This window comes from Carlito syrichta, unplaced genomic scaffold (genome assembly GCF_000164805.1).
Source record: "Carlito syrichta isolate Samal-C Ts95f unplaced genomic scaffold, Tarsius_syrichta-2.0.1 Scaffold303170, whole genome shotgun sequence".
In the NCBI taxonomy this organism is placed as follows: Eukaryota; Metazoa; Chordata; class Mammalia; order Primates; family Tarsiidae; genus Carlito; species Carlito syrichta.
In genome coordinates, this window is record NW_007247266.1 from 343,567 (window position 1) to 369,591 (window position 26,025).

The window sequence follows — 26,025 nt, forward strand, 5'->3', positions numbered from 1 at the left end:
TTGTAGAGATGAGGTCTCGCTGCCCAGGCGGGTCTCGAACCCGCGGGCTCAGGCAATCCATTCACCTCAGCCTCCCAAAGGCACGGGATTGCAGGCTGAGCCACCGAGCCCGGCTGAATATCCACACTTTAGTACATGATGCAAAAGTGTCGATGAACCTCTTCCCTGACTCACATTTTCCAAAGAAATTACATTTTCTTGGCTACTAGACTGTAAATCCTCTGTGAACTTTCAGATGAACTTTGTAGAGTAACATTCCATACAGGACCAGGTCAAATACACGTACTGAACGGATATATGTGTTTTACTACATGTATTATATTTTTAAAAATACATATATTTTAAAATCTCGACCCTTGAATTCTCTTTCTGCCTCTCCCTCCCCAACTCTCGTAGGCTTCCCTCTTTCTTTATGCTCCACTTCACTTAGAGCTACTTTCCATTGTGATCCCTTCCTCCTTTTAGCCCCTGGAGGTCTCCAGATACTACCAGACTCCTCCAATCTGTCTCATGCTTCCTCATTCCTTCAACCTCCCTCACTGGCTCCTCCTTGAATGCTGTTTTGTGACATCACTCGCTTGTGGCTTCATGCCTTGTCCTCACCCTTCACACCATCTGTTTCTTCCTCGTTCACTCACTGCTGATATAAAGCAGAAGAACCTCATTGTTTTCCAAAGTAACAAAACATAGGGTAGGCTAAATAATTTCCCATCTTCCCCACCATATCACAAAGAATACGTGCAAAGGAGGGGAGGTTACAGCCAGAGAAGGAAAAACCATGAGGAGGTGCTGGATAGGAGGAGTGCTGATGGGAAGAACAAAAACAAACACAGCAGTGAGGTGGACTCCTTGAGAGTCAAGATGACTGTTCAGCAAGGTGGTTTCAACTTGCTAGAAATCACATCGAAATAGAAAGAGATGCTTAAATCACTGGTGATCAAAGAAATATAAAAAATGAGATTTCACATTACACATCTTAGCCTAGCAAAAACTAGAAAGTTGGATAATGCCAAGAGTTGGTGGGAATTTGAGGAAACAGGAGGCCTCCAAGAACTGTAGTGGAGGAACAGTCTGGTAGAGCCATTCTGGAGAACAATCTAATACTATTTAGTTAAATTAAGTATGACCCATCAATTTCACTTTCACGTACACTTGCATAGCCCAGAAAAAAATGCTCATGTACAATGAAAGCAGCTGTCAACAGCAGTCTCATTTGTAAGGAAGAGGAAACCAAAGTGAGCATCATGGGTTGGACAGGTGGGTGAAACATGGTGGGTGCTCTGTGCAGAGAAGCAGGAGATCTGATGTGCCCATAACAACGTGGGTAGATCCTAAAACTGCAAGTCTCAGTGGAAAAAATGAAATAAGGTTGTTTTTAAAAATAATACATGGTAACCGGGCTCGGTGGCTCAGCCTGTAATCCCACGCCTTTGGGAGGCTGAGGAGAGTGGATTGCCTGAGCCCGCGGGTTGGAGACCCGCCTGGGCAGGCGAGATCTCATCTCTACAATAAATCAAAAAATTAGCCGGGCATGGTAGCACGTGCCTGTAATTCTGGCTACTCGGAAGGCTGAGGTGGAAGGATCACCGGAGCCCAGCAGGTCGAGGCTGCGGTGGCCGGGAGTGGCCACTGCACTCCAGTCTGGGCGACAGAGTGAGACTCCAACTCAAAAAATAATAATAGTAATAATACATGAATAAAAACAATGCAAATTTTATAATACAAAGTAAAAAGATATGCAGGTGGTCCCTGGCTTGCAATGGTTTTACTTACGATTTTTCTAATTTACAATGGTGTGAAAGAGATACACATTCAGTAGAAACAATACTCCAAATTTTGGAGTTTAACTGAAAATTCTTTATAAAAATTTTATTATAAAATAGGCTTTGTGTTAGACTTTTCACAATTTTAGGCTAATGTAAGTGTTCTGAACACATTTAAGGTAGGCTAAGCTCCACTATTATGTTTGACAGGTTAACTGTATTTTAAGATTTTTCAACTTCCAATATTTTTAACTTACTTTGGGCTTATCAGGATGTAACCCCATCATAAGTCAAAGAGCATGTGCACATTAAAACAAATTAAAATATTGCCTGTGGGGGCAGGGGAATCAAATGAGATATAAGGGCAAAAGGAAATAAATGTTTAAGCAAATTTTAAGAAAGGGTCTTATACAATCAATGCTGATAACGTGCTGTGCTAAGAAACAGGATTAATTCAACTCTATTTGTTGACAGTTATGATTTAAAACAAAACATACCAGCTCCAACTTTGGAAGGCGGTACAAGGAACTTAAAACCCCAACATTACTATTTCCTAAATTATATAACTTGGGACAAGCTAATTTACCTCTATAAACCTCAGCAAATAACCTAACTATAAAAAGGCAAAGGATCTGAATAGACATTGCTCAAAGACATACAAATGATCATATTTTTCAAATATGAAAAAATGGTCTACATTACTAATCATCAAGGAAATGCAGATCAAAACCACAGTGAGCTATCACCTCACACCTGTTAGAATGGATGTTATCTAAAATATAAGTGTTGGCGATGATATGAAGAAAAGAGAACCCTTGTTGGTGGGGATGTAAACCAGTACAGTGAATATGAAAACCAGTATGGAGTTTTCTCAAAAAATTAAAAATGGAACTACTGGGCATATACCCAAAGGAAATGAAATCCATGTACAGAAGAGATATCTGCAGCCTTCGTTCACTGCAGCATTATTCACAGTAGCCAAGAAACAGAATCAACCTAAGTGTCCAGCAACAGATAAATGAAAAAAAAAAAGGTGACATACATACACAAGAGAATCTTACTCAGCTTTAAACAAGAAGGGAATCCTGTCATTTGCAATAACATGGATGAACCTGGAGGACATTACATAAAGTGAAATAACGCAGGCACACAAAGACAAATACCACATGAACTCACTTACATGTGAAGTCTAAATGAGGAGAACTCATAGAAGCAGAGAGAAGAGTGGAGGTTACCAGGGGCTGAGGGGAAGAGGAAACTGGGGAGATGCTGCTCAGAGAATTCAAAGTTTCAATTAGACAAAAGGAATACATCCAAAAGATCTATTATAGAACGAGGTGATTCTAGTTAGTAACAATGGACTGTAATCTACAAAATTGATGAGTAGACGTCACATGTTCTTACCACAAATAAATGATATGTGAGGTAATGCATGTTTTAATTAGCTTAATTTAGCCATTCACAATGTATACATATTTCAAAACATCATGTTGTACACCACAAACGTATACAATTTTCACCTGTCAATTTAAATAATTAAATGGAAATGAAGACATGAATGAACTTTGGAAATATTTGCTAAGTAAAAGAAGCATAAAAGGTCACATATTGAATGATTCCATGTATGTGAACTGTCTAGAATAGGGAAATCCAGAGACAAAAAGTAGATTTGCAATTGGCAGGGACTTGGGGGAAAGATGGTAGGACATGACTGCTAATGGTACAAGGTTTCTTTTGAAGTAACAAAAATGTTCTGAAATTAGACAGTGATGATGATCGTATAATACTCGGACATACTAAAAAAATGACTGAATTGTGCATTTTTAAAAGGTGTATTGCATAATATGTGAATTATAGCTCAACAAAGCTGTTATTTTAAAAAGGTAGCCTATTAAAAAAGAAACAAAGTATATATCAGGTATTTGGTAAAGTGTAAAAGCAAACAACTTCCATGGGGGTATTCTTTGGCAATGTACATTTTGTGTTCTGTTTTTTTCTATATGCAATATGGGAATTGATCTGCAGAGTTATGATCCTACAGTCTTGTGAAATCCTTAATCATTTTATATTTTGATAAAGGTATGAAACTAAAGTAGTTTTGGCATAATCCTGAAGTAAATGGATTTTTCTTAAGCAGAATAACCCGCATGTTGATTGCCCTGAGGTGTTATTATATTATACTCGACATATTTTAGTAATGTCATATTCATCATAATAAACACTTATTCATTTTAATGATCTGTTCTTATCATTCTTTTTTTACCTCATTGGCCTCACTATTGTGTGAGTGTCTTTAGAAGCTATTTGCTGGGATTCCTCTCCTAAATGTCATCAGGATTCTCTTAATGATCTAGTAAGCTTAGAAAATATGCATCTACAATGAAATATAATAGAGAGCCCAGAATTAAACTCCCCTGCATATGGTCAAATGATCGTCAACAACGGTGCCACGACCACTCACTGGGGAAAGACAATCTATTCAATAAATAGTGCTGGGAATACGAGACATCCACATGCTGGCCCCATGCTCTAGGACTTTTCAGTCTCTAGAACAGTAAGCCAAATAAACTTCTGTTCCTTGTAAATCACCCATCTATTGTGTTACAGTAGCATAAAACTGACTGAGACACCAGCTAAAGTCCATTTCCATATTACTCGCCATCTCAGTACCCGTTATTTCCTTCTTAGCACTTTAATTTCTCATGTACAGTATTTGTTAAGCCCTATTGGCCCTCACCATCCTCACAAAGGTCTCTCAGAGCACAGACCAGGTACAGTGTCATGCAATTATTTATGTGTTGAGCTAGTTATTAGAGAAAATCATAACTAAAGACACTTGAAAATAAGCAGGTGGTAGCATATGAACATTAATAATTCTGAGAGCTAAAGCAGATGAGATGCAGTGATGCTTTGGATGGACAGCATGAAAGTAAACTTCAAGGACAAAAGAGAAGCTGTCAAAAAAGGTCTGGTGGATGAGATGAACAGGAAGCTCATCTCTGGTGTCATGCTTCAAGCCTGGCAAAACTTTTATAAAGAACACATCAATCAGCCACCAGATGGACAAATATTTAAGTCAGACAATGCCAAATATTATCCGGCTATAGAGCACAAGATCTCTCATTAAAAAGTAGTGTAACGACTTCGGAAAAATTTTTTTTTTTTTGAGTTGGAGTCTCACTCTGCTGCCGAGGCTGGAGTGCAGTGGAAGGCTCACAGTCACTGAAGCCTCGAACTGCTGGGCTCAGGCGATCCTTCCACCTCAGCCTTCCAAGTAGCTGGAACTACAGGCGCATGTCACCACGCCCGGCTGATTTTTGATTGATTGTAGAGATGAGGTATCACCAAGTTGCCCAGGTTGGTCTCAAGCCCCTGGGCTCAGACAATCCTCTTGCCTTGGCTCCCAAAGTACTGGGATTATAGGCTTGAGCCACTGTGCCCAACAACAATTTTGCATTATCTAGTAAAATTGAATATATACAGTCACTATGACACAATTTGGTAATTATAAAACCTAGATAAAGTCTCACACGTATGTACCTATGTAAGACATAACAAGAGAGGCATACTAGGAGACATAAATAAGAACATTGAAAGCACCATCCCTTGTTCATAAGGGAATGGATAAGTAGTACACATTCACATAAGTGAAAATGATTGAACCATAAGTACAAACTTCAACATGGATGAATCTCAAACAATATTGTGAACAAGAAGCAAAGATCACAGGAAAAAACATGCACATTATAGTTTCATTTTTGCTTATATATAAACTGATGTTAAAATATACAGTAAAAATTTACTGCAGGAGGAAGGGAGGGGAATACAACTGGAAAAGGACACATTGAGAGCTTTAATGGAAGTGGTAACATTCCATTTTTAAGCTATTTTTAATTCTTTATACCTAACACATACATTATAGCTGCTCTTTCTATGTATGACAAATTAACTTTCTGAAGAGTAACAAAAGCTGATCAAACCACAAAAGAGAGAATCTTTATACTAAAGATACTGTGTAATGGGGTAAAGATCCCCTCAAAATCGCTGCTATGAAGCCCAAAGTGTCAATATGCCCCCACTCAAAAGCAAGAATATCAGTCCCAACAGCCTGCAATTTTCTTAACTTCATTCCAGTTCTATTCTTATTATCCTTTCTTTCTTCCTCTTTTCACTTTCATCGCTAAATTTTAAGTTGTTATATTTTATGCATCTTTGTAAACCATCCTAAATCCTTCCTAGAACAATATGTGGTATTAAATAAATGAGATATACATTACAATAATATGGTAATATAAAACATATTGAAGAGACCATCTTGCAACCAGGCACACAAAACACTAAATTTAGGGACTTGTACCAGATGGCAATGGGAATGAACTTGGTGGTAATCCCAGTATAATACCAATTAAATTTCAAGCTCCAGAAAAGTCCTTACTTCGGAAAAGACAAGCCTAAGTAGATCAATGGAAAACTAGTAAGGAATGTCATGTTTGGGTCACCAAATATAGTGAAGTAATTGGAGTATGATAAGTACATGTGAAGAATTATGATCACAGTAAAGAATGCAAAGAAACCATACTAACAAAGCAAAGAAAAGTAACTTTACATAGCCAGTAGGTTGTTTTGAATCCTCACGCTTAATTTAGAGAATATATTTACCCATTACAGAAGAAACTCTACAACAGTCTATATCCTTGTTCATAGAACCAAAATTTTCATGCGTTAATAACACCACAATTATATTGAAAAATTCAGATGTGTGATTCCACCCACTTTAAACTTTGAAAATCACCAAACTACATAGAAACAGGCACATGCTGGTACTGTAATTTTTTATCTAAAGTGATATTTTTATTCCTAGAATGTTATGTGCAAATACTCATAACCACAAGCAAGAATGCCATATGGACATAATTTTTTTTTTAATTTAAAAAGAATTGGCCCAGTTATGAATAAAACAACTTGTTGGAAATAAGGCTGAGGAGTTATCAATTAAATGCAGCATAGAAGTTCTTAATTAAGGAATGTGAACCCTATGTTGTAGTCTTTTCATTTTTCAGGAAGAAAGAAACTGTTTCTGGAGCATGAAATAAAATGGGTTTCTTCTACATTAACTAGAGGTTAAAAAATGTCAAAATTAGGTCAGCAGTGGACAGGTCAGGCTTAAGCCTCAAGAGCACTATGATTTGATGATTTCCTAAAACAAATTTGGTTGTTTCTCCTATGAGGCAAAAGATAAAGAAATGGCAAAATACAACCACATTGACAGTAAGAAAAACCCACTTATCTACCACAGCTGGGAAATGCAACACTCTGGTCAAATGAAAACAATGCTATCCAAGAGTCAGGGTATCTTTCTGCATATGGGAGAATCTTTGTGCATCACTGTGTGGGTGTATATTTGTACACATCTTTATACACACCCAAACTTTTGGATTCCACAGAATTAAAAAAGAATATACCATACTAAAAATTTAATCCATTCCACAAATATACATTGAATACATCCATATTCAAGAATCACATCATTGTGGCTTTAGCATCTGAGTCATCCCAAAGGGTGAGATCATTTCCCCAAAGTCACCATGTAAGACATAAAAGGTCTAGTCCAGCCTTCTAGAAGTCTACAGCCTGGCAGGGATTTGATTTCACTTTGCTATCTCAAGACATTCAAGATTCCCAAGGAATGCATGACAATCATGACTATATTATGATGGAAGAAAGAGTCACTGCAAAGTTCTGGCTGGAAAAAACAGCCAGTGGACCAACTTTGGCTGTGTTTATTATTTACCTAGCATGTAAGTAACCTCTAGGACAGATCTCCTTGTAAGGAAGGAAGGAGTACCTTGGACACCATGATTTCATCAGCACCATCTTCTTCTGCTACAATCCTCTGAAACCTCTACAACATGCTGGAATTGTTCATGAGAAGTTTTAAATTCACATTTGTTCCTTCCCTTTGTTTTGAAAATTATGATTCAAATCTTAGAAGCACAAAATGAACTTTTAAAAGCAAAGTGTTAAAACAACTCAAATATTTCATAAAATGTCATTTCTGTGTGATATCCTTGTAAAGGAAGCAGAATTCCAGAAAGAGAAATTAGAATTAAAATTGGGTCCTTTTGGCAAATCTTTCTTAAATTTATTTATTTATACAAGTCTGTTTAGGACTCAATAGACTGTGACAGAGAATAAAGACATTGAAGAAACTAGCATCTGTCCAAAGGGAGATGGCAAGGACTCATCAAGGAGTTCATTCTGAATTTTAAATCCAGCGTTCCCAAAGAGTTAAATACAAATTAATTTCCCCAATATAGATTACTTAAATTTCACTTCATGTGCTCAATTTCTTTTGGATTGTACTATAGAATCCCTTCTGGAGTGACCAGAAAACAGAACTGAATGCTTATTAGATCAGTCGAAGTGATCCCTGGTTTTAGACCAAATGCCTTCTTACAGACAGGAGCTCAAATGAGTAGAGCCCTATAAGGCATCATCACACACACTCTGTCCTTGCAACGGCATACTTCACATTTTCCTTCTATCCAGGCACAAGGAACACAGAGAGGTAACTGGGAAGGAAAGAAGAAATGAAGGAAGGCTCTTCATTAGTCACAAAGTGATCGGCAGAACATGACACAGTCAAAGGGGATGCTGTCTATGTGCTGAAATCCATGAAATGATCCAGGTGAATAAAGCAGGAGTGCGACCTCTACTGTTCCTTTATACTTCCTTGGGCAGGGGTAAGGACGAGCTCTGAACTGGAATTAAATGGAAGCCCTACGTGCTCTGTGTGAGACCACCCCTTAAGCAGTTCAGTGGGAGACCCAAAACCCAGATTACTTCTCACTCCCTAAACCCATAGCTTTGGGAATATCAGGACAACTTACACCTTTTATCTCTAGTAACAGACACAGACAGTGAGAAGCCCACTCCTAGGTCATTTCTCATACCTCAACTTTTATCACATATGGTCCTTTCCATTGCTGTGATCCTTTTTATGCCCAATCTCACCTCCTTAACTGATTTAAATTCCACAGTCAACTCTCATGATCACTCCCCTCCTACACGTTGAACTCTCTTCCCACTCTAGAATGGACTTACTTGTCAAAACTATGACCTGGTTAACTTCAGCACTCTACTCACTCACAGGAAGGCCTGGGAACAGAAAAAAACACATGACCCCTTTGAATGACCCCACTCTAAATACACTATAGGGAACTTCAAGTGAGTCCTTAACATTCCCCAGGTAACTGGCAAAAGTCCTCAAGAGTATTGTCGCCAATCTTCCACTTCCCATACTCTCTTGAATCCATAGGGCCCTGATACATTTCTGCAGAAATGAACTGACATTAAATAACTCCACCAGATTTTAGACTAAAACAAATGGCCATGGGAATAAGGTTGGAATGAACTTTTAAACTAATTTGTTTAAAATAAATTTTAGGAGAGTTACTTATAATTTCTAAGGCAGAATACATGTGCTGAGTTATAATGTATCCAAAGATTCCTCTAAGCACAAATTCTTGTGATAAGACTAAAAGAGGAGAATGCATGGCAGATGACATTAAAGATTTAAGCTCACTAATCAGCTTCCTTAAACCTGTGTCTGTTACTAGAGATAAAAGGTGTAAGTTGCTTGGTTCCTCAGACTACAGGCTCATATTGTCCTGGCCCCTTTCTCCCCAGCACTGCAGAAGACTCACTGTCCATGCATGAGATCTAAATTGCAGGGTTTTAGGATGACTAATGAATTGCCAACGAATGAAATTGCTAGTTCCTTTTAAAAATAAATGCCAAAACTGGTAGCAACCATCAGTTAAATGGTACTGGAGGTCTACGCTACATGTCAAAAGCTGTCCGCTTCAGCGTGGAGCATCCATTCACTGATACTCCATTCATATTTGGGTAAACACTCAAGGTAAAGTGATAAATCTAAACCCAATGCTGTCATAAAATCTCTCGCCCGCAGGTGCTTGCATATTCCACATGACAGAGCTATATGCCTACTAAATAACATAATGCCTTGAAATTATTCTAAACTTTAAGTTCCGAGGGAACAAGGACACTCTCTGTATTCACATCACCCAGGGTCATAGTGTATATAAAGCTGAACTTAACAGATGCCCTATGAAAACAATGTCTAGTCCTCTGTACCACTTAATGCTCTGGCTTAATTTGATGATACTGCAAACACTTGGTCAGTAGGGCCAGGTACATTTTAAACATTGTCTTGACTTTTAGAAATGAGACATGCTCATTGTACAAACATTCAAACTACATGGCAAAATGCCAAAACAAAACTAAAAATCACTTGGAAAAAACACTGCTAAGATTATACTGAATATCCCTTGTATGTTTATATATACACATACATATACATTTACAAACAATTGTACATACATGGGTTCATATTATTTGTTTAGTGACAGAATTGTTTTAACTAACTAATATGTTGGGGATATTTTTCCACTAAAAACAATTAAAGAAGCACCATATTATTTTTAATGGCCACAGAATATTCCAATAAGTTATACCATTATGTATTTAAGAACAAGTCTCCTACTAATGGATATTTAGGCTATTGCCAGGGTTTTTTCTTACAAACACAACCTGTGGTGGGTATCTCTATGCACCCATCTTTTCACAGCTGTGCAATTAGGCAAATACTAGAAGTTGACTTGCTAGGCCAAAGTGTACACACATTTTACATCTTTATATATCTTGCCAAAATGCCCTCCAGAAAGGTTATAACAACATAGGCAAATACCAGAAGTTGGACAAATACTGTAGGTTGAATTGGTGGGCAAATTCTGGAAAGAATTTCCGTTCTCATGACCGAATTACCTCCCTAATACCCCAGCTGCAAACAACATTGCAGTGGAGATTAGAATAAAATGTGAATTTAGGGGTGGGGAGGACACAAACAATTATCAAAAGATAAGCTATACTCTGACTAGCTAAGCCATGTGCCCCCGTGCAATTCAAGATGAACGTACTTTAACGACGAGCCTTTTCACAGCATCCCCACAACACTCAAAGCAATAAAACCAGGGCAGGGTAGTAACTGGGTTATAGGTCATTCTCTGCTACACACGACTTTCTGACTGACCTTGGATAAGTCATTTCTCTTCTCTGGGTAGATAACCCTCAGCTTAAACATCACAACCTCATAAAAGCCCTCCTGGACCCTACCAGCTTTCCAACATAGACTTTAAGCGGTGGCTCTCAGTAATTACAGCTCTCATCAGACTTTTTAGCTATTTGTCCAAAGTCTATCCCCTCCACCTCTCCGTGCTAAGTGCCACACCTGTGATCATGTGGTATCCCCTGCTCCTTACACAGTGCCCGGCACCCAAGGGATGAAGAGAAGAAGAAGAAAGGAAGGAATCAATAAACTGATGATTAAAAAAAATGAGATGGTAAATTGGATGACCTCTAGGGTGTGCTTAAATGCTGATGTAATAAAGAATTCCTTCCTCTTGAAGTCTATCAATGTTTGTGTCTAATTAGGCGAAAGCATCTGTGGATCCCCTGCTTTGAATGGAACCTCATATTTGGTCTACAGGGAGAAAAAGGGTAGCCGAGGACATGTGAGAATTAGGTCTTGTCCCTGCTCCTCAAAGAAAGGGTTCGGGGCCGGGCATGGTGGCTCAAGTCTGTAATCCTAGCACTTTGGGAGGCAGAGGTAAGAGGATTGCCTGAGTCCATGGGTTCGAGAACAGCCTCGGCAACTTGGTGAGACCTCATCTCTACAAAGAATAAAAAAATGAGCCGGGTGTGGTACCACGTGCCTGTGGATCCAGCTACTTGGAAGGCTGGGGCAGAAGGATCGCCTGAGCCCAGCAGGTCAACGCTGGTGTGGCCGTGAGCGTGCCGTTGCACTCCGGCCTGGGCGATGAAGTGAGACTTCAACTCAAACCAAAAAACAAAACAAAAAAGACCTGGTTCTGACTGGGGAAGAACACATTAGACCACTAAGGATGAAGGAATAGAGAAACTTTAATGAAAACAATGACCTCACCAGTGTGATTAAAAAACCTAAGTAACAGAGGGTATCTGAGTAAGCAGGGTTACACAAGACACTATTTCCACATACATTATGTGAGTGAGAATAGACAGAGAGGTGACCTCACTCTTCCACAACCACACAGCCAACCAGTGAGAACTGCCAGAACCTAGTCCTGTCCATCTCCTGGTAGTAGAGGGGAAAAGAAGTCACCACAAGTCAAAAGCAACACTCATGTTTCCTGAGACCGCAGGATCTTTGCAGGGTTGCAAGAAAGGGAATTTCAGACATGGTCAAATTGATCAGACTACTTTACAGGCATGCAGGATTTGGACCTTTCAAAAAAAATAAATGCCACTCCAGGGAGAACCAGGCAAATAGCTACTAATTATATATATATGGATGGTAAGGTAAAGGGAATGAGCTCCCTCCAAGCTCATATGTTGAAATCCTACTGCAATGGTATTAAGAGGTAGGGTCTTTGGGAGGTGATTAGATCTGAGGGTAGAGCCCTCATGAACAGGACCAGTGCCCTTATAATCAGAGGCCAGAGAGTTCCCTTGTCCCTTCCTCCGTCTAAGGAGAAGGGAAAAGTCAGCAGTCTGCAACCTGGAAGAGGACCCCTGCCACAAACCTACCATATTGGCATCCTGATCTCAGACTTCCAGCCTCCAGCACCGTGAGAAATAAATTCCTGTTGTGTATAAGGTGCCCAGTCTTTGTTACAACATCCCTCACTAAGACAACTGCAAAGAGACAACTGCAATGAAACCCCAGCACATAGAGCTCCTGCTATGTGCCTCCCACAGTGCAGGCAACCAAGGAATGCAAAGAAGCACATGGTATGGTCCCTGAGGGCAGAGGCCTCATCATCTAATTGTGGAGACGCTGAGGAAAACAAATTCTAATAAGAAACAAACAAAATCCCCCAGCCTAAGAAGCAAGGAAGGAGAACAGGGAGGCCTGGAGCAGAACTATGAAACGGAGCCCTCAGTGCCTCCTGCCCATGCCTTCCAAACTGGGCAAGAGGACATGTAGGCACAAGAGAGTAGCCACAGCACTTACCCGCCTGTCTCAGCCAAACAACAGGCAGAAAAGCTGGGGCAGAGAGAGCACACCTGACTGCAGCAGGACTTCTGAGCGCTGAGATGGGTGCGCTCCAGCCCGAGGCGTCAGGGGAGCAAGAGGCAGGGAGTCCTCTCTCCTGAGGTATAAGCCCTTGGAGACGCTAGCAGTCCTTCCTTGGCAGGACCTGGTCCCATCAGCTCTTTCCTATGCCCTAAGAGAATAGGGAGAGCTTTCGGGAGCAGAGAAAAGTTCTGATTAGCCAACATGGCAAGAAGCAGAGAGGTTTGTTTTAAAAGGAAGGTTGAGTGGGATATGTGACCTAGCACAAATCAGCAAGGAAGCTATGTATTTTATCTGCTGCACATGCAAATCTCTCTTCCCATTTGCTTTTCCTCTTCTGGTACTCATAATTCTGGAAAAAAATAGAAATAAATACATAGTTAAAAATATCTACTTGCTCAGAAGCTGCATTTCTTTCTTCCTCCAACTATGAATACTTCTAGTGAGGAAGCCTAGTGACTTCCTTTCAGCAGGATTCACAAGTAACTTAGCATAACCCAGCCTCACAGTTTGTCACCAGGCTCTCTCTCTTCTGCATGAAACACATTTAGGTGCGGATACTCCCAGCATCACCGGTGCTCATGGAGAGAAAAGGCCAGAAGCTCCCCCTGCCTGCCTACAGAATCTCTCCATTCAAAGAAGCTACGCGAGATAACCTTTCTGATTACAAGTCTACAAAATAATAATCTTAACTTTCCTCCCAAAAAGGAATTTGAGATGAAGAATAGAGCGATCAATTCTCTCGTACTACCAACAGTCCCACGGCCTTTTATATGTTTCCCTCAGGTGTCCGAGGTAAAAATCTACAAGATCACAAAATGTAGACAACCAGTAAAGCTTCAATTAGCAATACACATAAGTAGCCAAAGAATGCAGAGGAATCTAAGCAAGCTTACTCATGTCTTATCACCAATAAACTTATGAGTAAAAAGAAACAAAGTTAATTCAATGAAAAACCACACATATATATGAAACTGCCAGCCCATGTTATTTATTTTTAAAAGAGCAAACTAGAAAACCAACATAAGCATTCAAGCTATTCTTACCTTGAGTAAAAAAAAAATTAGAAACTTTATTTTGGTGCATAAGACAATAAGAAAACTAGAGAAAAAGAGTAGTAAGAAATAGTGAAAAGGGGCAGAAGATGGTAGCTTGAGAAGCCAAAACGTATACACCTGACATATGGCTTAAATAATCTGAGCAACAGGTTGGGTATTATGTTTTAAATAGAATGAACAAAAGAAACACAGACACTTTCAGCTGCCAGAGAAGGGCAGAGTTGCAGGAAGAGCATTGTCATTGTCTGAGAGCACTGGTTTATTCATGCTAAGCATGTTATAATTGGGAATCAATATGGGGCAGAGTCTGCTTAAATAAACTCCAAGAACCTGCCTAAGCAACACTGTTAATGTCATGTTGCATTTTATTAAATGATGTTTGGAATAAAAAGCCTCTTGGTTGGGTCTTGGAAGACTTTGTTTTAAGCAGGTATTCTTGGTGATCGTAGCATCTGATGGTCACAATAAATCTCACTTTACAAGAGAGGAAACACATGCTGAGAAAATCAATCAGTACTCAAAGTTATAGAGTGGCCATGAAAATGCTGTTGATTTCTGATGTGGGCAGATACACCAGGACGTCCTGACTATCCATGAACGTTATTTTCACAATCACAGAGAGAGGAAGGAGAATGTACCTACTAACAGGGACAGGGTACTGCGGTCCTAGCAAAGAAAGATGTGGGGAGAGGTGTGAAAGTGGCCGGGAGATGACGGCAAACTGATGGAGACCAGCTCTGGGATTCTGAAGTTCAATAACTTCACCAGCAAGAACTGGGCTGGACAGGCAGAAAAGAGAACCTGCGCAGGCGAGTACCCCAAGTACCGCAAGTACCCCAAGTACCACAAGCAACCTACAGGGTAGGTATTAGAATTCCCATCCTAAAAAGAAGAAAATTGAGGCTGAGAGAAATTAAATATTTGCTCAAAGTCACATTTCTAAAAACTAATAAAGACAGAATAGAAAGGCAGATCTATCTGGTTAATAAGCCCAAGGCCTATCAATGCCACCAAATGGTCACTTGAAAGAAAGAAAAAACAAAAGGGTTTTCTATGCAGAGGAGAGAATGGGACCAAGAACCCATTTGGATAAAGAAGGTCATGCAGGAAACAGTAGAAAGAAATTCAGAATGAGAAGCTGAAGTCAGCTGGCGGCCCGACTTCATGCCTTGTTAAGAAGCATCTTGTCCTGCAGCCAGCCACAGAACTCTTGAAATAGGAGAAAGGTATAAGAAAGGAGGTAAAGAAGCTGGGCTCGGTGGCTCAGCCTGTAATCCTGCGCCTCTCAGAAGCGGAGGTGAGTGGATTGCCTGAGCCCGCGAGTTCGAGACCCGCCTGGGCAGTGAGATCTCATCTCTACAATACATCAAAAAATCAGCTGGGTGTGGTAGCGCATGCCTGTAATTCCGGCTACTGGGAAGGCTGAGGTGGAAGGATCGCCGGTGCCCAGCAGTTGAGGCTGCGGTGGCCGGGAGCGGCCACTGCATTCCAGTCTGGACGACAGAGTGAGACGCCAACTCAAAAAAAAAAAAAAGAAAGAAAGAAAGGAGGCAAAGAGACTAAGGGACTTAAACAAGGTAACAGGGTTAATGGAAGGAAGGAAAAAATGGAAGGGTATGTGGAGAAACATAAGGAGGAAACAAAAGTTAAAATCCAAGACTATACTAACATGGGATTTTAGTCTCTTGAAGCAAAAATTTTATTCTCTAAGTAGAGGGTCTCTAAATAATGTCTAACATCTACTGTCTTGCAAATATTATACTAACGACAATAATTAATTTCAGAAGTGATCCAGTAAGTTCTCTCCAGTGGAAAAGAAATGGCTTCTGATCGCTAGAAAAGGCATGCTGCTCCCAGTCTGCCTCTTTCTTTGTCTGCGATGGGCCCTCTAAAGAAGTGTGGTGATAAGCATGGGTCACGTTCGAGGACACCGTATCAACCAGTGTTGGCTTTGAAAGGGAAAGGGCAAGATTCAATGGTGGGCTGGGTGGTGAGTGGGGGAGCGCCGAGAAAACCCCCTTTCCTGTGGCTCAGAGAAGAACAGAGCTGCTCAGGGCTGGGGGCTTCAGCTCCAGGCTCTCAAGAATCTCACACAGGCTTCCCTCTACCCCACCCTGGAGCAAATTGACCACAGGGACCCCCAAAGCCCCAAAAATATCTTTTGGAGGGCGGGCCCCTTGTAGTATAGGTTCCCCTGTAGGTAAGTGTTCTAGGACCCCATTGGCATTGGTGTGTCAGCTAGCACTGGTTGTGAGAGGCTACATTAGGCTTAGGTGAATTTTTTTTGGAGGTTCTTTCAACACGCTTGTCCATTTCATGATGGGTGTCTACGAACACACCTGCCTACACTGTGCTGAGAGTTCAGCAGTTTTGGACCAAAAATGACATGATCCCTGTGTCCCATGCCTCACCCTCCTACTCACCAATCTCATCTCTAGTGACATTTTTTTATTCCCCTGGATGAAAAAAGTCTTCAAAGGGAAATGGTTTGCCAATGTAGAAGAGGTGAAACAAAAAACAGCAGAAGGCTTAAAAGGCATCAAAATTGACAAGGTCAGAAACTCGAGCAGTGGAAAAGGCATCTCTACAGGTATATTGCATCAGATGGAGAGTACTTTGAAGGTGAATGAAGTATAAATATGTAATAATAAATACATATTCTTTAATAAATAAATTCTGGAGTTTTTTTCTTCCCCCTCATAACACTCAGGAACCTCATAGTACCTATGGGAGGATGGGCATCAAATTCAGTATCCCTGGCTCTTGACCATCTTTCACAATCTTGTTACACCCTGGAGAGAGCAGATGTCTTTACTGTTGCTACAAAGTCTTCATTGAGGGCTGCAAATTAATTCCTGATTCGATGAGAACAAACATAATTCTGTTTTATTTTTGCAGAAAAATGGCATGCGAAAAAATGTGAGTTACTTTAGCTTATACTGTGAGATTAGTGCTTCTTTAAAATTAAGATGGAAGATTTTAATCTGCTGGCAACACGTGATTATCTAAGTACGAATCGTCCGGTTCAGAAGAAATGTGGATATAGGTGAAAATTAACTGGATACACTTTTATATTTTTCTTTTCTCGTTTTTCAGAAAATTCAGCACAGGAGGATAAGAATCTTCACAGAGTCAGAACAGAAACTGAAGTAAATGATTTATCTCTGCTCTTTTCACCTCAGCAGTCAGTAGCTGGGTTGAGAAAGCTGATCTCAATCCCCAACACCTCCAACAACAAACTACATTTTTTTCCTCAACCAGCAGTTGAAGCAGCCCTGCTGAACCCCGTCTCTTCTAACTCTCTTTCAACAAAAGCTGTATCCCTCTAAGGAAATACTAACTTATTCTCTGTAAGTGATGCCACCATGACCAAGCTACTTGAGGAGAAGTATAGAAGCCTTAAATGAATTCAGTGAAATGATGAGCTGTTTGTTCTGCTGTGAGTCCCCCTGCTCACAGCTGTGCAGGTCCAAATGGAGCCAGGGCCACCATTCTCACCCTGACACAGAATCATAAATAAAGACAGTGCCTTCTGCAATATCAGAATGCATCCCCTTGTAAAGTAACACTTAAGCATTGACTCAAATGAGACTAGTGCTCCAAGATCGAGGGAAAAATGAACAAAATACACTATCAAAAATTGAAGTCCACTTTGTAAGGCAGTAATTCCCAAAATGTCAACATTTATATGGATTTACTTTTAGAGTAATAAGCCAAGTTGTGTTCCTTTGTCAGAACTGGAATCTTTCAAATCCAGCTGCTGAGCAACACTTGTCCAAGCTGTCAAAATGTCTTTCCATATTTAAACAACTGCCTAGCCATTATTCCTATGCAATACAGCAGTGGCTGAGAGATTCACATTTGACAGATGCAAAATATAAAATATTTGTAAGGAAAATACAACTCCCCATTTCCCAATCGTCCAACCCAGAGATTTCCCTACCGTTCTGTACTGGGATACAGCCAGATTTCTCAAATAAGAGAATGGATTCATGCTTCCTCACATGTATGCTTTATGAATAATCTTTCAGTTCTTTATTAGTCATATAACCCACAAATGCTGTTTATGTTGATTCCAGGAGTTGAGAATTCAGAGGGTTCTTATACAGAGTGGTGTTTCTTGTTCTATCAGTCTGCCCCACCATTGCTCCCTTCTAGGAAAATGACCAGGACCACAGCCCTGGTCAAGTATTCCTAAGTCACAGCTGTTTAGGCCAAAAGAGAGTATCAGCACCTCTAAGATTGCCTGGTAGAGGAGACTTGACCCACAGGCACGATAGTTACTACAGAACCTATTGTACGCCTTTCTTCATTTGGAGTTTAGTGCATACACAGATCATCAATTAGGTTGTGAGGACAATAAAGGAAGCAGAAATGGAGGGATCCAGAGAGAGAAACCAAAATGGGAATGATAAGCCCATGTTAAAATTCTAGAAGTAGAATTTGAACTGAATCACCACTGTCAGTGTCACCCTGGTGATGCAACAGATCAGAACAATCTTCCTGCTCCCAAGTTGAGTCCTGTCTCCCTGAGATCCAGCCAGACTACTCTCTCAGTCTAAAAGGTCCCTGGGACTCTCTGTAGACTTGCCACATGACTGTGATTATTTTCTTTATTTTCTCATACGTCCTTACTTAAACTTTTCATTGCTTAAAGTAACTTCAGTGAGTTTCCGTTCTTAAGATAAAAACGGTCTACAGGGTCCCACGGCAAGATGTCTGAAAGTGTTACCTTTCTCTTTGCTCATTATAGAACAATCTCAGATCTCCCAATAGTCTACACATGACCTCACAAGTTCGGGGGTTACTTTCCCAAAATTTGTAATCAGAGAGAAAGAATGGAAATGGCTGGCAAAGTCTATCTCCTCTTGGACTGTGTTTAAATTGCTCTTGTTGCATTTTTTTATCTTGTAGATCACTGCTATGTGTAGACCACAATCTACTACTTTCAAGTATATGTAGGAGGTTTAGCTGCAGTAAGTCAAGAATAAAAATGAAGCATCTTGCAGAAGCCTCAGTAGTCTCTCCACTGTCTGTGGCACTGACAACTTCCTGTGGTTTCTGGGTTGATAACAAGTCTCTGGGGGCAGGTCTTGCAGTAGAAGAACCTGATTACTCTGGTCCCAATAGAATAATATTAGTCCCCAACAGCAGTTCTAACATTGGGGAAAGGTCAGATCATGTTAGAAACTCAGAGCATTTGCACCTTTCCCAACTATAACTACTTCTCCCTCCCCTCCACCCTAACGCCCGCCCCCAAAATGAAAACATCAAACTCATCTCTCTAGAAGTCAGTAATTCTCTGGCTAGGTGCAGTGGCTCACCCAGCAATCTCAGCATTTTGGGAGGCTAAGGCTGGTGGACTATTTGAGCCCAGGAGGTCAAGACCAGCCTGAGCAATGCAGCATGATCTTGTCTCTACAAAAAATAAAAAAATTCAGCTAGGTGTGGTGGTTGAGGTGGAAGAATCATCAGCCCAGGAGGTCAAGTCTGCAGTGAGCCATGACCATGACACCACACTCCCAGACTGGGCAACAGAGTGAGACCCTGACTCAAAAAAAAAAAAGCCGGTGATTCTCAATCACAGGGTATTTGAAAAAGCAGGAGGACATCTTGGTTGACACAATGATGTGGTTAGAGTAACATGAACATTTGGTGACCAGGGAGGTGAAACATCCTAGAGTAGACAGGAAAGTTCTACACAACAATGAATCATTCTATCAAAATGCACACAGCAGCCATCTTGAGAAAACTGGGACCCCAACAATATTTAGGACAAATAAAAGTGACTAAGAAAAGCAAACTAAAGAGAAGAGGACATACAAAAAACCTATAGTTAACATCACACTTAATGGTGAGAAACTAGAAGCTTTCCCACTAAGATCAGGAACAAAAGCAAGCAAGTCCCCATCACCATTCCTTTTCAACACTGTACTAGAAGTACAATAAGACAAGAAAATAAAAGGTATACAGGTTGGGCAGGAAGAAATAGAACTCTCTTTGTTCACATATGACATAATCGTCTAGGTAGAACATTTAAAATAATCAACCAAAAACCTCCTGGAATTAGAAAGCAATTAGAGCAAGGTTGCAGGATATAGGATTAATACAGAAAAGTCCATTGCTTTTCTATATACCAGCAGTGAACAAATAAAATTTGAAATTAAAACACAGTACTATATATATTAGCACTCCAAAAATGAAATACTTAAGTATAAATCAAACAAAATGTGTACAAAATCTGTATCAGAAAAACTACAAAACTCTGATGAAAGAAATCAAAGAACTAAATAAATGGAGACATATTCAATGCTCATGAATTGGAAGACTAAATATTGTCAAGATGTCAGTTCTTCTGAATTTGCTCTATAGATTCAACAAAATCCCAATCAAAATCCCACCAAGTTATTTTATGACTGTCAATAAATTGATTCCAATGTTTACATTGAAAGACAAAAGACCCAGAATTGCCAACACAATATTAAAGGAGAAAAACAAAGTTGGAAGACTGGACTACCTAACCTCAAGACTTACTATAAAGCTGCAGCAATCAAGACAATGTGGTATTGTCAAAACAATAGACCTATAGATCAATAGAACAGATAGCACCCAGAAAACAGACCTTCATCAAGAGAGCCAACTAATCTTCAACAAGAGAGTAAAGGCAATACAACGAAGCAACAAATGGTACTGGAATAACTGGACAGACACATGCAAAATAATAATAATAATCTAGACACAGACTTGATACTCTTCATAAAAATTAACTCAAAATCAATCACAGACCTAAATGCAAAACACAAAACTGCAAAACTCCTAGAAGATAAAACAGGAGAAAACCTAGATGACCTAGGGTATGACACTGGTTATTTGGATACAATAAACATCTTTATCATTTAAAATGTCTGCTCTCTGACTGGGCACGGTGGCTCATGCCTATAATTTCAGCACTTTGGGAGGCTGAAGTGAGAGGATTGCCTGAGCCCACAGGTTCGAGACCAGCCTGAGCAGCTTGGCAAGACGTCATTTCCACAATAAACAAAAATTAGCTGGGTGTGGTGGTAGTTCCAACTACTTGGAAGGCTGAGACAGAAGGATCCCCTGAGCCCACCAGGTCAAGGCTGCAGTGGCCAGGAGCATGTCACTGCACTCCTCCAACTAAAAAAAATTAAAATGCCTGCTCTCTGAAAGAAAATGTCAAGAGAATGAGAAGACAAACCACAGATTGGGATAAAATATTTGCAAAAGACACATCTGACAAAAAGACTATTATCCAAAACATACAAAGAACTCTTAAAAGACAACAATAAGGAAATGAACAACCAACTTGATTTTTTAAATGGACCAAAGACTTTAACAGATACCTCACCAAAGATGATATACAGATGGCAAATGTGCACGTAAAAAAGATGCTCCACATCATATGTTATCAGGAAAATGCAAATTGAAACAACAATAGATTATCACTATGTATCTATTATAATGGTCAAAATCTGGAACACTGATGACACCAAATGCTGGTGAGGATGTAGAGCAACAGGAACTCTCATTCATTGCTGGTGGGAATGCAAAATGATACAGCCATTGTGGAAGACAATTTGACAGTTTCTAACAAAACAAAACATACTCTTACCATAAGATGCAGCAATCATGCTTCTTGGTATTTAGCCAAAAGAGTCGAAAACTTATGTTCACAAAAACAAAAAAACCCAAAACAAACAAAAACAAAAAAAAATCCTGCATGCAGATGTTTATAACAACTTTATTCATGATTGCCAAAACGTGGAAGCAACCAAGATGTCTTTCAGTAGGTAGATGAATAAATAAACTGTGATACATCCAGATAATGGAATATTAGTGTTCAAAAGAAATGCACTCACAAGCCATGAAAGACATGGAGACAAGTTAGACGTATACTATTAAGTGAAAGAAGTCAATCTGAAAAGGCAACATCCTGTATGATTCCAACTATATGCCATTCTGGAAAAGGCAAAACTATGAAGACAGTAAAAAGATCAGCGGTTATCAGGGATGTGGTGGGGAATGAAGGGGGAGGGATATGAAAAGGCAGACACAGAGGATTTTCAGGGCAGCAAAAGTACTCTGTATACTATAATCATGGATATATATCATTACACATTGGTCCAAACCCGAAGAACGTACAACACCAAGAGTGAAACTTAACGAAAGCCTCAAACTTTGGGTGACTATGATGCCCCAAGATGAGCTCATCAGTTCTAGCAAATACACCTTTCTGGTCAGTGGTGTTGACAACAGGGAGGCCACAACTGTGTAGGAGTAGGAGGTATGTGGAAAATCTGCATCTTTCTCTCAGTGTTGCTTGAGCCTAAAGCCGTTGAAACAGTTAAATGAGTAAATAAAATCTTTCTTTAAGATTAGAAAATATAGTTTAGTTAGAAAGTAAATTAAAGAGAGAGAAGAGGTGATTCTCCTCCCCGAAGTATGGAAGCAGGCCAAAGCCAGGAAACATCGCAGCGGCCATAGCTCCAAGGGCACACGGCCACACTAGAGTCTGGTAAGGCAATGGCCAAATACAGTCTTTTAAGAGAAAGAAAGACAAAGAAAGGCAGGAAGAGAACAAGCATTGCACCCCATCAAAAGTGAATCAGTAGAGTTCAGGCTGTTTCAGGATCTGCTCCAGGTTCCACCCACCTCCTTCCGCTCACCTGCAGCAATGATACTAATTGCCACAAACTCCTTATTCCCATTCCTTCTACCATACAAAACAAGCTTGGGCTCAGTTAACTTTAAATTGCATCTTTTAAAAATTGTGTGTATATTTCCACATCTTTCATTTGTTCTTATTATAATAATTTCTGAGCAACTAAATACTGGTAATATTAATATATCAACTGAAAATTATTTCCTATTGCCAAAGGGCTTAATTACTAAATCTGTGCTATAACATGTCTGTTGGAAAATTTGCTTCAGAGACTAATTCTTCAGGGGATAATTCCTCCGAGGTGAAGCCTGTGAATTAAATCTGCTTATGAAACACTTTGTTGAGCCAAGCTGGGGCTTGGAAGAAGGGGAGGTGAAAATTTTCTTGCCACCTCTTTCAGACACTCTGTAAAGCTCTAGGCAGTATTGAGAGAGACATTTTGCACAAACAAGCCTCACCACTGATGGTCAGGGTCAGGGCAAGGAAAGACCAGAGGGAAACAGCTCAGTATCCTTGGATTAAAGGGCAAATATTTCAGAGGCAATGGATTTGGTTATTTCAGAGATGGACCCATGGCACTTTCTGTAACAGACAGATGTCACCGCAAGAAAAAAAGTTAAGCAAGATATACTCACAAACTGAAAGTCTCTCTAGAACGAAGAATCCCGGAACTCAATTCTGTTTTAAATGAGTCGAGGTCATGTTCTAACAAGAGCACACCATCCCTACAAATGTGGGTTTCTGACAATTAAGGGTCTTCGCAGGCTAAGGCAGTGCTGTCCAATAGAACTTCCTCCGCCGATGGACATGCTCCGTATCTGCACTGTCCACTACAGCAGCCACTGACCACGTGTGGCTACAGAACACTTGAAATGTGGCTAGTGCAAACAAAGAGCTGAATTTTAATTTAACTGCAATTGATTTAAATAAAAATAGCCACATGTGCCTAAGTGGCTACTGTATTGGACAATGTTGGGAAAGGCTTAGGCCATGGTTTGAGAAAATGACCCAAGAGATGATCACAAGAAAATCTTACATGTATCCTAACCACCTGGAAAAATACTTTTTCAGTGCTTTCCCCGTCACAAACATACACAGGCACAATCTGTAAGATGTCACTGCATCAGAGACCACTAACAGAGAGCAGTGCTTCTCAAACTTTTGCATCCACCAGGATCACTGGGAGTCTTGTTAAAACACAGATTATTAGGCCCACTCCCAGAAATTCTGATTCAGTAGGTCTGCACATTCCTAACAAATACAAATGCTGCTGCTGCTGCTGGTGGTTTTTTAGGTACCACATTTTTTGAGAAACACTGTAATAAAAACCAGCAAACACCAGCCTACTCCTTTCAAAGTGAAGTTTCTTTCACTCAACATTTTTCTTCTACACTGAAGTGCGTCTTTCTTCCAGGTACACAGAATCCTTTAAAAATATTCTAACAAGTTTTCCATAACACATAGGACTATAAATGCATGACAGAATGCAAATAAACAAGGCAAACTATCCATGATGGCTTCTCTATATATTAGATCCAAGACCGAGTGTAATTTGTTGTAAACTTTGTAAGTCTCATCATCACAGGGACCAGAAACACAGCAAGGGGGAACGCAAACCTGCCAGGACGGTTTCCACCTATTCCCTGACTGGCCCTGTCTTAGAGTTGAACTGATACTTTCTAGAATCACTTCAGGTCTAGGTCAGAGGTGTGGCCTAAAGCCATTCCAACACAAAGTACCAGGAGTATATCAAAAGAACACACGTCATATTAAAACATTTTATTTATCACTCAAAGGGAACATATGGAAGATAATCCCTTTCCATATCCCTAAAGAAGAGAAAAAAAAATTCAAATGTAAAGAATAAAAACAGATTTCCCAAACATTCTCTGGTCTTGATTGTGCTACCTGCAGAAACTGGTATGGATCAGCATTCACTTGGGAGGAAATTTTTCTTTCGGAGGTTACCTCTTTGTGTCCTTTGGTCTAATTATACATGAGTAACTTTAACATTAAGAGTTCACCCTGTCAAGTGTAATTTCCTTGACTGCTCTTCTGAACAGGCTTCTTTCTGCCTCATCCACTTTCCCTTCTTTTAATTTTGCAAGGAAAGTCTTCATCCAGAATATACTGTCACAACGAACCAGAGCAGGATGACTTTGAATAAACTCAAAATCCAGAACTGTTCTCTACTTTCCATCTCACTAACAACCTTCCCCCTTCTTCAAACACACTGTTGCTCAGTTATTTCCTTCACAAGGATTAAGGGTGATCCTTGGGTCCAAGTTACTGGGGGAGACAAGTATTATTTCTTAGCATTTATAGAGCCCCCGAATAGTCAAGTAATGTACTTTGTACATCACTTCCTTAGAACATTACTTCCTTAGAACATTAAGTTTTTAAGGCATCTGTATTTCACAGGTAGGGAAACTGAAGCAAAATGAAGGAAAATGATTAAAATATGTTTCCAGAGAAACTCGGAGCAAGATTAAAGCACTGTGTTCCTTCAGCAGTGGTTCTCAACCAGGGGCAATTCTGTTCCCAAGGGGACATTTGACAATGTCTGGAAACACTTTTGATTGTCACAATTATTGGAGGAGCTGTTAGCATTTCACAAATAGAGGCCAAGGACACTGATAAATATCCTACAAGGTGCAGGACCACCCACACAAGAACCATCTGGTTCAAAGTGACAAGAAGTGTCTGGCTCAAAGTGTCAACAGTGCAAGGTTGAGAAACCCAGGGCCACTGACATCTCTAGCATTCCTTTATTTGGCCCCGATCAATAGTTAAAGAATTGCTCCCTCCACAATTTAATCCTTGTAGAGTCTTTACACAAAGACATGCCAGTCAAGTGCTGTTTCTGGCATACTATACTTTTCATTACTTTTAAAAAAGAGGATATACGGGAGCCACAGAGGAAATGGAGCAGTTAGCAAAGACCAGCTCCCTTTTTCAAATGAGAAAACCTGGCAAAGACCAGCTTCTTTCCTTAGTAATCTCCAGACCCTGAGCTATGGCCTGCACCTGGCTGCTCACCTAGACTCTTTTGTTGCCAATGTGCTTTGCAGTTGCCCTTTCTCTGCTTTGATTATCTCTAAGCACATGCATCGCTGCAGAGCAATAATGATGTACGTTTATGGGACTCTCCAGAGATCTAAAGCCCCCAATTGTCTATTTTATTCAGTAAATTGTACTCATTATGGAACTATGGGAGGCACCCAAGGATATCAGCCCTTCTGGGTGCCCTCTGTCTGAGCCTGGGAAATAGGATGTTATCTAGCAAGGATTCAACAGTAGAGCCAAGCTACTTAAAACAACCCTTCTGTTTTCAGCAGAGTGCCTTTTTAAAAAAAAAAACAACAACACTTCCTGTCCCTCTTT

At 40.1% G+C, this 26,025-nt stretch overlaps 1 protein-coding gene across 2 annotated transcripts in view; it reads right to left on the reverse strand.

Moving 5' to 3' along the window:
• TMEM108 (transmembrane protein 108) overlaps window positions 1-26,025 on the reverse strand; it is a 340,401-nt gene that overhangs the window by 306,917 nt on the left and 7,459 nt on the right. The window lies entirely within an intron of this gene.